The sequence below is a fragment of the Mobula birostris genome (assembly GCF_030028105.1).
Source record: "Mobula birostris isolate sMobBir1 chromosome 11 unlocalized genomic scaffold, sMobBir1.hap1 SUPER_11_unloc_1, whole genome shotgun sequence".
Taxonomy (NCBI): Eukaryota; Metazoa; Chordata; class Chondrichthyes; order Myliobatiformes; family Myliobatidae; genus Mobula; species Mobula birostris.
The window spans coordinates 139,755-152,945 of NW_027274037.1; the positions used below are offsets into that span (position 1 = coordinate 139,755).

The 13,191-nt window shown below is 57.7% G+C and overlaps 3 non-coding genes and 1 pseudogene across 3 annotated transcripts; all 4 read right to left on the reverse strand.

Annotated features, from left to right (window-relative positions):
* Positions 1-2,737: 2,737 nt before the first annotated feature.
* LOC140192131 (U2 spliceosomal RNA) lies at positions 2,738-2,928 on the reverse strand. Its single transcript, XR_011884086.1, has one exon. It is a non-coding gene; the product is annotated as a U2 spliceosomal RNA (small nuclear RNA).
* A 3,057-nt stretch (positions 2,929-5,985) lies between these two features.
* On the reverse strand, positions 5,986-6,176 carry LOC140192133 (U2 spliceosomal RNA). The gene has a single exon (XR_011884088.1). It is a non-coding gene; the product is annotated as a U2 spliceosomal RNA (small nuclear RNA).
* A 3,073-nt stretch (positions 6,177-9,249) lies between these two features.
* Positions 9,250-9,432, reverse strand: LOC140192084 (U2 spliceosomal RNA). The gene has a single exon (XR_011884059.1). It is a non-coding gene; the product is annotated as a U2 spliceosomal RNA (small nuclear RNA).
* Positions 9,433-11,322: 1,890 nt separating this feature from the next.
* Positions 11,323-11,442, reverse strand: LOC140192099 (U2 spliceosomal RNA; annotated as a pseudogene).
* Positions 11,443-13,191: the final 1,749 nt, after the last annotated feature.

The window sequence follows — 13,191 nt, forward strand, 5'->3', positions numbered from 1 at the left end:
CCTGGTCGTGGGAGGCTGGTCACGCTGTCCTGTCTGCACAAAAGTCTGCAGGGGGAGTGGGAGCAGGCCGCTCGGCCCTTCAAGGGCGTCCCTGCACTCGGCAAAGAGAGCGCGCCTCTCGGCTTTGCGTGCCCCAGCTGGCTGGCGCATCCAGCTGAACGGTCTCCTTCGGAGGCTCTGCCCTCTCCGGGAGGGAGCGAGCGGATGGGACTGCACCGGGCGACAAAGGCAGAGGCCACGTGCGCCGCTCAAGACCGGTTACGAGGTTTGTGGACGTGGCCAAAGTCCGCGGGCAGAAAAGCCTCCTGGCAAGCTTGGGAATAGGAAGATGTCAGCTACAGGTGTGCCTGAGGAGAAACAATGGGTGTGCTCTCCAAGCCGAAGGCTGAAGTGCAGCCATTCACACCTCTGTGCCTTTATTTTGATGTGTGTGGAATTACAATTGTTGAGTGGCTTGAGTTTGTTTCATCTCACAGAAGCTGTAGACTTTGCGTCTGCACAGGCTATCATTGGACACAGTGGTGTCTTCTCCCCTGCTCCCCCACCACCTTTTTTTACCAGGGTGGATGGGGGTGGGTGGGTGTGTGTGTGTGTCTGTCTGTCTCTCTGTGTCTGTCTCTGTCTCTCTCACCCACCGACACAAACACACATGGAATGCTGAGGGATCTGGCAGGGTCGGTCTGTCTCTCTCTCTCACTCACTCAATCTCACACACACACAGAGTCACAGACACACGTGCACACGGGGGTGTGTGGGGGTGGGTGTGTGTGTGTGTTTGTGTGTGTGTGTGTGTCTGTCTCTCTGTGTCTGTCTCTGTCTCTGTCTCTCTCACCCACCGACACAAACACACATGGAATGCTGAGGGATCTGGCAGGGTCTGTCTCTCTCTCTCACTCAATCTCACACACACACAGAGTCACAGACACACGTGCACACGGGGGTGTGTGGAGGTGGGTGGGTGTGTGTGTGTGTGTGTGTGTGTGTCTGTCTGTCTCTCTGTCTCTGTCTCTGTCTCTCTCACCCACCGACACAAACACACATGGAATGCTGAGGGATCTGGCAGGGTCTGTCTCTCTCTCTCTCACTCACTCACTCACTCACTCACTCACTCACTCACTCACTCAATCTCTCTCTCTCACACACACACACACACACACAGAGTCACAGACACACGTGCACACGGAGTGCTGAGGGATCTGCCAAGCTGTACAGAGGGCAGTAAAGGGAGAAGGGCCGAGGCCCTTCATTATGCCTCTGTGCTGACGCCTGAGCAGACTGACTGGTTTTGCAGCGGGGTGGGTGCACGGATGTAGAAACAGGAGGGAGGGCACGGCAGGAGGGAAATGTGTCGCGGGCTGACGGCGGCCCTGTGCCCCACTGCTCTGCAGGTGCGTTTTTGGCCGGCATGGCTCAGTGGTGGAGTGGGTGGGCGCGTGTGCGCGCCGTGGAAGGAAAGGGGTACTGATTATGCCTTGGTTGTGAAACAGGAAACGGATCGGCGAAATGCCTGCCGGAGGGAGGCACAGTGCCGTGCGTGAAGCAGGGGCACGTGGACGGATGTGGCAATTGTGGAGACGTGCGCCAAAGCTGGACGCCGAGTAGGTAGGTGTAAGCATGAGACGTTTGAGTGATCTTGGGGTTTGGGACGTGATTCTGAGCGAGGCTAGAGATGCACTGCACTGCCGATGTATATTGGGGAGGTCTGAGTGGGTGGAGTGGGGGGTTGTGCCTCTGCCTTACCTTGAACGGTGGGCGGGGCTTTGGGGCTGGGGCAGGCAGACGCATCAGAGGAGGCCAGGAGGCCAGGCCAGGCCAGGGCAGGGCAGGTAGGCAGAGTTTTGCTGATGCTATGGCTAGGTGGTGATGCTTGTAGCTGGTCTGTCTGTCTGGGCAGGAGAGCAGCAGTCTTGGCAGTCTGGTGCAGGCGGGGAGGATGCAGGGTGCAGGAGCACCGGGCCCTGTTGTGCCGGCGGCGGCGGCGCCCCGTTGCTCTGTAGCCGGGCTCCATCGGATGCCTCCCTCCCTTCCTTCCTTCCTCCCTCCCGTCCGCGTGCCCTGGCTGCTGGCACACTTGAACGAGCCTGCCTGTCCGACAGGCTGGCTGGCTGCTGGTGAAATTGCAGCAGAGCCAGTGACTCGATATCGTTCGTTCCTTCCTTCCTTCCTTCCTTCCTTCCTTCCTTCCTTCCTTCCTTCGCCCGCCCGTCCATCCGTCCGTCCGTCCGTCCGTCGCGTCCTCCGTTGGCTTCAAGGAGCAGCTGAGAAGCCTGAGCCTGAGAAGTGGAGCGAGTGTGGCGGGACAGAAAAGGTCTTTCGGCCTGCTCCACTTCACTCTGCTTCTGTGCTTGGTGCAGGCAGCAGCCGAGTGAGCAGGCATCAGAATGAGTGCGCCGGTTGAGCAGTTTGCTTCAGGAATGAATGCCAAGGGGCATCTCTCATGAAGTTGCTGCCTTGCCTGCAGCACCTGATCTGGTTGCAGCCCGGATGTGCACTTGATCTTAGCCAAACGGCCCAGATATGATGCCCGTGCTGTTGTTGAGTTGTCTGCACATTGCGTGAGTGAGTGAGTGAGTGAGCTGTATCGACAGACAGACACAGACACAGGAGAGGTGTAGAGCAAGCAGCTCTCCTCTCTCTCCATGTGCGTGCATGCTTGTCTGTGCTGCTGTGCCGCCGCCGCCGCCTGATGGAGCTTTCGTCGTTTTTCTTTTCTTTGCTACTTTGAAATTCCCCAGAAGGGGAGTGCACCGTTCCCAGAGGCACTGCAATACCGGGTCGATGCGTGGAGTGGACGGAGCAAGCCCCTATTCCATCTCCCTGTTCCAAAAATCAATTTAATATATGGTCCCCAGATAAGGGACGTATCAGATATTAAACTGATAAGAACAGATACTACACTTGATCTTAGCCAAAAGGCCGAGAAGCGATGCAGGCGGCCTCTTGAGTCGGCTACATCCTGCCTAGCCTCTGGTGTTTAGATTGAAGCAGGAGGCCTGGCAAAGACCTTGCTGCCCTGGCCCGCTGGCAGCTCTCCCCTAGGTTGTCTGGGATCGGTGGGTGTGCTGGACAGCTGTTGCCTACCTGGTCCGTCCTGAGTGCAACTTGTCAGAGGCTATGTAAAGCTGCCAGTGATCCACCAATCATCTGGGAGTGGGGCCGTACCTACGGGCGCCTACGTCACTGGCACACTGCCTACGTCAAGGCTGCCGGCTTCCTCGGCTGGCTCCCAGGTCGGTCTCAGAGGCTGGCTCAACTTGCACTGCTCTCCTGGTCGTGGGAGGCTGGTCACGCTGTCCTGTCTGCACAAAAGTCTGCAGGGGGAGTGGGAGCAGGCCGCTCGGCCCTTCAAGGGCGTCCCTGCACTCGGCAAAGAGAGCGCGCCTCTCGGCTTTGCGTGCCCCAGCTGGCTGGCGCATCCAGCTGAACGGTCTCCTTCGGAGGCTCTGCCCTCTCCGGGAGGGAGCGAGCGGATGGGACTGCACCGGGCGACAAAGGCAGAGGCCACGTGCGCCGCTCAAGACCGGTTACGAGGTTTGTGGACGTGGCCAAAGTCCGCGGGCAGAAAAGCCTCCTGGCAAGCTTGGGAATAGGAAGATGTCAGCTACAGGTGTGCCTGAGGAGAAACAATGGGTGTGCTCTCCAAGCCGAAGGCTGAAGTGCAGCCATTCACACCTCTGTGCCTTTATTTTGATGTGTGTGGAATTACAATTGTTGAGTGGCTTGAGTTTGTTTCATCTCACAGAAGCTGTAGACTTTGCGTCTGCACAGGCTATCATTGGACACAGTGGTGTCTTCTCCCCTGCTCCCCCACCACCTTTTTTTACCAGGGTGGATGGGGGTGGGTGGGTGTGTGTGTGTGTCTGTCTGTCTCTCTGTGTCTGTCTCTGTCTCTCTCACCCACCGACACAAACACACATGGAATGCTGAGGGATCTGGCAGGGTCGGTCTGTCTCTCTCTCTCACTCACTCAATCTCACACACACACAGAGTCACAGACACACGTGCACACGGGGGTGTGTGGGGGTGGGTGTGTGTGTGTGTTTGTGTGTGTGTGTGTGTCTGTCTCTCTGTGTCTGTCTCTGTCTCTGTCTCTCTCACCCACCGACACAAACACACATGGAATGCTGAGGGATCTGGCAGGGTCTGTCTCTCTCTCTCACTCAATCTCACACACACACAGAGTCACAGACACACGTGCACACGGGGGTGTGTGGAGGTGGGTGTGTGTGTGTGTGTGTGTGTGTGTGTGTCTGTCTGTCTCTCTGTCTCTGTCTCTGTCTCTCTCACCCACCGACACAAACACACATGGAATGCTGAGGGATCTGGCAGGGTCTGTCTCTCTCTCTCTCACTCACTCACTCACTCACTCACTCACTCACTCAATCTCTCTCTCTCACACACACACACACACACAGAGTCACAGACACACGTGCACACGGAGTGCTGAGGGATCTGCCAAGCTGTACAGAGGGCAGTAAAGGGAGAAGGGCCGAGGCCCTTCATTATGCCTCTGTGCTGACGCCTGAGCAGACTGACTGGTTTTGCAGCGGGGTGGGTGCACGGATGTAGAAACAGGAGGGAGGGCACGGCAGGAGGGAAATGTGTCGCGGGCTGACGGCGGCCCTGTGCCCCACTGCTCTGCAGGTGCGTTTTTGGCCGGCATGGCTCAGTGGTGGAGTGGGTGGGCGCGTGTGCGCGCCGTGGAAGGAAAGGGGTACTGATTATGCCTTGGTTGTGAAACAGGAAACGGATCGGCGAAATGCCTGCCGGAGGGAGGCACAGTGCCGTGCGTGAAGCAGGGGCACGTGGACGGATGTGGCAATTGTGGAGACGTGCGCCAAAGCTGGACGCCGAGTAGGTAGGTGTAAGCATGAGACGTTTGAGTGATCTTGGGGTTTGGGACGTGATTCTGAGCGAGGCTAGAGATGCACTGCACTGCCGATGTATATTGGGGAGGTCTGAGTGGGTGGAGTGGGGGGTTGTGCCTCTGCCTTACCTTGAACGGTGGGCGGGGCTTTGGGCCTGGGGCAGGCAGACGCATCAGAGGAGGCCAGGAGGCCAGGCCAGGCCAGGGCAGGGCAGGTAGGCAGAGTTTTGCTGATGCTATGGCTAGGTGGTGATGCTTGTAGCTGGTCTGTCTGTCTGGGCAGGAGAGCAGCAGTCTTGGCAGTCTGGTGCAGGCGGGGAGGATGCAGGGTGCAGGAGCACCGGGCCCTGTTGTGCCGGCGGCGGCGGCGCCCCGTTGCTCTGTAGCCGGGCTCCATCGGATGCCTCCCTCCCTTCCTTCCTTCCTCCCTCCCGTCCGCGTGCCCTGGCTGCTGGCACACTTGAACGAGCCTGCCTGTCCGACAGGCTGGCTGGCTGCTGGTGAAATTGCAGCAGAGCCAGTGACTCGATATCGTTCGTTCCTTCCTTCCTTCCTTCGTTCCTTCCTTCCTTCCTTCCTTCGCCCGCCCGTCCATCCGTCCGTCCGTCCGTCGCGTCCTCCGTTGGCTTCAAGGAGCAGCTGAGAAGCCTGAGCCTGAGAAGTGGAGCGAGTGTGGCGGGACAGAAAAGGTCTTTCGGCCTGCTCCACTTCACTCTGCTTCTGTGCTTGGTGCAGGCAGCAGCCGAGTGAGCAGGCATCAGAATGAGTGCGCCGGTTGAGCAGTTTGCTTCAGGAATGAATGCCAAGGGGCATCTCTCATGAAGTTGCTGCCTTGCCTGCAGCACCTGATCTGGTTGCAGCCCGGATGTGCACTTGATCTTAGCCAAACGGCCCAGATATGATGCCCGTGCTGTTGTTGAGTTGTCTGCACATTGCGTGAGTGAGTGAGTGAGTGAGCTGTATCGACAGACAGACACAGACACAGGAGAGGTGTAGAGCAAGCAGCTCTCCTCTCTCTCCATGTGCGTGCATGCTTGTCTGTGCTGCTGTGCCGCCGCCGCCGCCTGATGGAGCTTTCGTCATTTTTCTTTTCTTTGCTACTTTGAAATTCCCCAGAAGGGGAGTGCACCGTTCCCAGAGGCACTGCAATACCGGGTCGATGCGTGGAGTGGACGGAGCAAGCCCCTATTCCATCTCCCTGTTCCAAAAATCAATTTAATATATGGTCCCCAGATAAGGGACGTATCAGATATTAAACTGATAAGAACAGATACTACACTTGATCTTAGCCAAAAGGCCGAGAAGCGATGCAGGCGGCCTCTTGAGTCGGCTACATCCTGCCTAGCCTCTGGTGTTTAGATTGAAGCAGGAGGCCTGGCAAAGACCTTGCTGCCCTGGCCCGCTGGCAGCTCTCCCCTAGGTTGTCTGGGATCGGTGGGTGTGCTGGACAGCTGTTGCCTACCTGGTCCGTCCTGAGTGCAACTTGTCAGAGGCTATGTAAAGCTGCCAGTGATCCACCAATCATCTGGGAGTGGGGCCGTACCTACGGGCGCCTACGTCACTGGCACACTGCCTACGTCAAGGCTGCCGGCTTCCTCGGCTGGCTCCCAGGTCGGTCTCAGAGGCTGGCTCAACTTGCACTGCTCTCCTGGTCGTGGGAGGCTGGTCACGCTGTCCTGTCTGCACAAAAGTCTGCAGGGGGAGTGGGAGCAGGCCGCTCGGCCCTTCAAGGGCGTCCCTGCACTCGGCAAAGAGAGCGCGCCTCTCGGCTTTGCGTGCCCCAGCTGGCTGGCGCATCCAGCTGAACGGTCTCCTTCGGAGGCTCTGCCCTCTCCGGGAGGGAGCGAGCGGATGGGACTGCACCGGGCGACAAAGGCAGAGGCCACGTGCGCCGCTCAAGACCGGTTACGAGGTTTGTGGACGTGGCCAAAGTCCGCGGGCAGAAAAGCCTCCTGGCAAGCTTGGGAATAGGAAGATGTCAGCTACAGGTGTGCCTGAGGAGAAACAATGGGTGTGCTCTCCAAGCCGAAGGCTGAAGTGCAGCCATTCACACCTCTGTGCCTTTATTTTGATGTGTGTGGAATTACAATTGTTGAGTGGCTTGAGTTTGTTTCATCTCACAGAAGCTGTAGACTTTGCGTCTGCACAGGCTATCATTGGACACAGTGGTGTCTTCTCCCCTGCTCCCCCACCACCTTTTTTTACCAGGGTGGATGGGGGTGGGTGGGTGTGTGTGTGTGTCTGTCTGTCTCTCTGTGTCTGTCTCTGTCTCTCTCACCCACCGACACAAACACACATGGAATGCTGAGGGATCTGGCAGGGTCGGTCTGTCTCTCTCTCTCACTCACTCAATCTCACACACACACAGAGTCACAGACACACGTGCACACGGGGGTGTGTGGGGGTGGGTGTGTGTGTGTGTTTGTGTGTGTGTGTGTGTCTGTCTCTCTGTGTCTGTCTCTGTCTCTGTCTCTCTCACCCACCGACACAAACACACATGGAATGCTGAGGGATCTGGCAGGGTCTGTCTCTCTCTCTCACTCAATCTCACACACACACAGAGTCACAGACACACGTGCACACGGGGGTGTGTGGAGGTGGGTGGGTGTGTGTGTGTGTGTGTGTGTGTGTGTCTGTCTGTCTCTCTGTCTCTGTCTCTGTCTCTCTCACCCACCGACACAAACACACATGGAATGCTGAGGGATCTGGCAGGGTCTGTCTCTCTCTCTCTCACTCACTCACTCACTCACTCACTCACTCACTCACTCACTCAATCTCTCTCTCTCACACACACACACACACACACAGAGTCACAGACACACGTGCACACGGAGTGCTGAGGGATCTGCCAAGCTGTACAGAGGGCAGTAAAGGGAGAAGGGCCGAGGCCCTTCATTATGCCTCTGTGCTGACGCCTGAGCAGACTGACTGGTTTTGCAGCGGGGTGGGTGCACGGATGTAGAAACAGGAGGGAGGGCACGGCAGGAGGGAAATGTGTCGCGGGCTGACGGCGGCCCTGTGCCCCACTGCTCTGCAGGTGCGTTTTTGGCCGGCATGGCTCAGTGGTGGAGTGGGTGGGCGCGTGTGCACGCCGTGGAAGGAAAGGGGTACTGATTATGCCTTGGTTGTGAAACAGGAAACGGATCGGCGAAATGCCTGCCGGAGGGAGGCACAGTGCCGTGCGTGAAGCAGGGGCACGTGGACGGATGTGGCAATTGTGGAGACGTGCGCCAAAGCTGGACGCCGAGTAGGTAGGTGTAAGCATGAGACGTTTGAGTGATCTTGGGGTTTGGGACGTGATTCTGAGCGAGGCTAGAGATGCACTGCACTGCCGATGTATATTGGGGAGGTCTGAGTGGGTGGAGTGGGGGGTTGTGCCTCTGCCTTACCTTGAACGGTGGGCGGGGCTTTGGGCCTGGGGCAGGCAGACGCATCAGAGGAGGCCAGGAGGCCAGGCCAGGCCAGGGCAGGGCAGGTAGGCAGAGTTTTGCTGATGCTATGGCTAGGTGGTGATGCTTGTAGCTGGTCTGTCTGTCTGGGCAGGAGAGCAGCAGTCTTGGCAGTCTGGTGCAGGCGGGGAGGATGCAGGGTGCAGGAGCACCGGGCCCTGTTGTGCCGGCGGCGGCGGCGCCCCGTTGCTCTGTAGCCGGGCTCCATCGGATGCCTCCCTCCCTTCCTTCCTTCCTCCCTCCCGTCCGCGTGCCCTGGCTGCTGGCACACTTGAACGAGCCTGCCTGTCCGACAGGCTGGCTGGCTGCTGGTGAAATTGCAGCAGAGCCAGTGACTCGATATCGTTCGTTCCTTCCTTCCTTCCTTCCTTCCTTCCTTCCTTCCTTCCTTCGCCCGCCCGTCCATCCGTCCGTCCGTCCGTCCGTCGCGTCCTCCGTTGGCTTCAAGGAGCAGCTGAGAAGCCTGAGCCTGAGAAGTGGAGCGAGTGTGGCGGGACAGAAAAGGTCTTTCGGCCTGCTCCACTTCACTCTGCTTCTGTGCTTGGTGCAGGCAGCAGCCGAGTGAGCAGGCATCAGAATGAGTGCGCCGGTTGAGCAGTTTGCTTCAGGAATGAATGCCAAGGGGCATCTCTCATGAAGTTGCTGCCTTGCCTGCAGCACCTGATCTGGTTGCAGCCCGGATGTGCACTTGATCTTAGCCAAACGGCCCAGATATGATGCCCGTGCTGTTGTTGAGTTGTCTGCACATTGCGTGAGTGAGTGAGTGAGTGAGCTGTATCGACAGACAGACACAGACACAGGAGAGGTGTAGAGCAAGCAGCTCTCCTCTCTCTCCATGTGCGTGCATGCTTGTCTGTGCTGCTGTGCCGCCGCCGCCGCCTGATGGAGCTTTCGTCGTTTTTCTTTTCTTTGCTACTTTGAAATTCCCCAGAAGGGGAGTGCACCGTTCCCAGAGGCACTGCAATACCGGGTCGATGCGTGGAGTGGACGGAGCAAGCCCCTATTCCATCTCCCTGTTCCAAAAATCAATTTAATATATGGTCCCCAGATAAGGGACGTATCAGATATTAAACTGATAAGAACAGATTTTTTTTTTTTTTTTTAATTTCAAAATATACTTTATTCAAAAATAAATATATACAGTAAACCATTCAATAACTTTTCATCCTTTACATACGTTTCCATTATACTCAGTAAAATACCCGTGTTTATAGCCACCCATGTGGCACTCCAGTAGTTCAGCTTTGCATCTCATTGTTGAGGGGTATACTCCTCGCCCACCGACCCCTCCCACTCCCACGGGTGGAGAAACCTATACTGTGGTCCTTCCCCACCGGGCCCTTGCGGTGGCTGCACCGAGTTTCAGTGCGTCCCTCAGCACGTACTCCTGCAGCCGAGAGTGTGCCAGTCGGCAGCATTCTCCCACGGACATCTCCATGTGCTGGTAGATGATCAAGTTTCGGGCTGACCAAAGAGCGTCTTTCACCGAGTTGATGATCTGCCAGCAGCACCGGATGTTGGTCTCCGTGTGCGTCCCCGGGAACAGCCCGTAGATCAGAGAGTCCTCTGTCACGCAGCTGCTGGGGATGAAACGTGACACTAGCCCGTCCATCCTCCTCCACACCCTCTTTGCGAACTGGCAGTGTGCAAAGAGGTGGGTCACAGACTCCTCCTCACTGCAGTCCTCCCGTGGGCAGTGGGGTGCGGAGATGACGTTCCGGGCGTACAGGAGGGCTCTGACTGGGAGGGCCCCTCTCCAACAGGGTCAAGTCTGCTCTGGGACAGGTGATCCACCCGGACCAAACCTGTGCTGTACCGGGCAGGAAGATCTCAGACAGCCTCGCGCTGCTGAGGGACACCATCGCCTACGTGCAGGACAGGGGGGTGGACGCCTGCCTGGTCAGCTTGGACCAGGAGAAAGCCTTCGACAGGATATCGCACACGTACATGGCGGACGTGCTCTCCAAAATGGGATTTGGGGAGGGAATCCGGAATTGGATCAGACTGCTCTACACAGACATCCGTAGTGCAGTCCAGGTCAACGGGTGGGAAACAGACAGCTTCCCCATCAGGTCTGGAGTCAGGCAGGGCTGCCCCCTCTCCCCTGTCTTGTTTGTCTGCTGCATAGAACCCTTTGTGGAAGCCATCAGGAGGGATGAGGGCATAAGAGGGGTGACGCTGCCAGGCAGTGGAGGGACCCAAGTGAAAACCTCCCTGTACATGGACGACGTCACCGTCTTCTGCTCTGATCCGAGGTCAGTTCGCAGGTTGATTGGCACCTGCGAACAGTTCGAGCTAGCGTCGGGGGCCAGGGTCAACCGCACGAAGAGCGAAGCCATGCTCTTTGGCAACTGGCCCGACCGATCCAGCGTCCCCTTCACCATCAGGTCTGACCACGTGAAGGTGTTGGGGATCTGGTTCGGAGGGGCGGAGGCGTGCAACAAGAACTGGCAGGAGCGGACTGCCAAGGTGAAACAGAAACTGGGACTGTGGGGAGGGCGCTCCCTGTCGATAACGGGCAAGAACCTGGTCATCAGGTGTGAGGTGCTCTCAGGGCTGCTGTACTTGGCGCAGGTCTGGCCCGTCCCCCGCTCCTACAGCTCGGAAATCACCCGGGCTGTCTTCAGATTCGTCTGGGGATCCAAGATGGAGCGGGTGAGACGGACCGCCATGCACAAGTCCCTGGACAACGGGGGCAAGAACGTCCCCAATGTCGCCCTCACCCTGATGGCCAGCTTCGTATGTGGCTGCATCAGGTTGTGTGTAGAGCCCAGGTATGTGGGCACCAAGTACCACTATGTGCCCAGGTTCTACTTGTCGCCCTGGCTGCGAAGGATGGGTCTGGCCCCACTCCCGCGCAACGCCCCAGTCAGCTGGTCGTTGCCGGCATACCTATCCCACGTAGCAAAGTTCTTCCAGGAGAACGCCTTTGACCACAAGGCCATCAGGCAGTGGTCGGCACGAAGTGTCCTGCAGGCACTGCAGGAGAAGGACGTGATGGACACAGTGGGGTGGTTCCCTGAGCAGACTGTCCAGTTCATCTGGCAAAATGCCTCATCGCCAGATCTCACCAACTGATAAGAACAGATACTACACTTGATCTTAGCCAAAAGGCCGAGAAGCGATGCAGGCGGCCTCTTGAGTCGGCTACATCCTGCCTAGCCTCTGGTGTTTAGATTGAAGCAGGAGGCCTGGCAAAGACCTTGCTGCCCTGGCCCGCTGGCAGCTCTCCCCTAGGTTGTCTGGGATCGGTGGGTGTGCTGGACAGCTGTTGCCTACCTGGTCCGTCCTGAGTGCAACTTGTCAGAGGCTATGTAAAGCTGCCAGTGATCCACCAATCATCTGGGAGTGGGGCCGTACCTACGGGCGCCTACGTCACTGGCACACTGCCTACGTCAAGGCTGCCGGCTTCCTCGGCTGGCTCCCAGGTCGGTCTCAGAGGCTGGCTCAACTTGCACTGCTCTCCTGGTCGTGGGAGGCTGGTCACGCTGTCCTGTCTGCACAAAAGTCTGCAGGGGGAGTGGGAGCAGGCCGCTCGGCCCTTCAAGGGCGTCCCTGCACTCGGCAAAGAGAGCGCGCCTCTCGGCTTTGCGTGCCCCAGCTGGCTGGCGCATCCAGCTGAACGGTCTCCTTCGGAGGCTCTGCCCTCTCCGGGAGGGAGCGAGCGGATGGGACTGCACCGGGCGACAAAGGCAGAGGCCACGTGCGCCGCTCAAGACCGGTTACGAGGTTTGTGGACGTGGCCAAAGTCCGCGGGCAGAAAAGCCTCCTGGCAAGCTTGGGAATAGGAAGATGTCAGCTACAGGTGTGCCTGAGGAGAAACAATGGGTGTGCTCTCCAAGCCGAAGGCTGAAGTGCAGCCATTCACACCTCTGTGCCTTTATTTTGATGTGTGTGGAATTACAATTGTTGAGTGGCTTGAGTTTGTTTCATCTCACAGAAGCTGTAGACTTTGCGTCTGCACAGGCTATCATTGGACACAGTGGTGTCTTCTCCCCTGCTCCCCCACCACCTTTTTTTACCAGGGTGGATGGGGGTGGGTGGGTGTGTGTGTGTGTCTGTCTGTCTCTCTGTGTCTGTCTCTGTCTCTCTCACCCACCGACACAAACACACATGGAATGCTGAGGGATCTGGCAGGGTCGGTCTGTCTCTCTCTCTCACTCACTCAATCTCACACACACACAGAGTCACAGACACACGTGCACACGGGGGTGTGTGGGGGTGGGTGTGTGTGTGTGTTTGTGTGTGTGTGTGTGTCTGTCTCTCTGTGTCTGTCTCTGTCTCTGTCTCTCTCACCCACCGACACAAACACACATGGAATGCTGAGGGATCTGGCAGGGTCTGTCTCTCTCTCTCACTCAATCTCACACACACACAGAGTCACAGACACACGTGCACACGGGGGTGTGTGGAGGTGGGTGGGTGTGTGTGTGTGTGTGTGTGTGTGTCTGTCTGTCTCTCTGTCTCTGTCTCTGTCTCTCTCACCCACCGACACAAACACACATGGAATGCTGAGGGATCTGGCAGGGTCTGTCTCTCTCTCTCTCACTCACTCACTCACTCACTCACTCACTCACTCACTCAATCTCTCTCTCTCACACACACACACACACACACAGAGTCACAGACACACGTGCACACGGAGTGCTGAGGGATCTGCCAAGCTGTACAGAGGGCAGTAAAGGGAGAAGGGCCGAGGCCCTTCATTATGCCTCTGTGCTGACGCCTGAGCAGACTGACTGGTTTTGCAGCGGGGTGGGTGCACGGATGTAGAAACAGGAGGGAGGGCACGGCAGGAGGGAAATGTGTCGCGGGCTGACGGCGGCCCTGTGCCCCACTGCTCTGCAGGTGCGTTTTTGGCCGGCATGGCTCAGT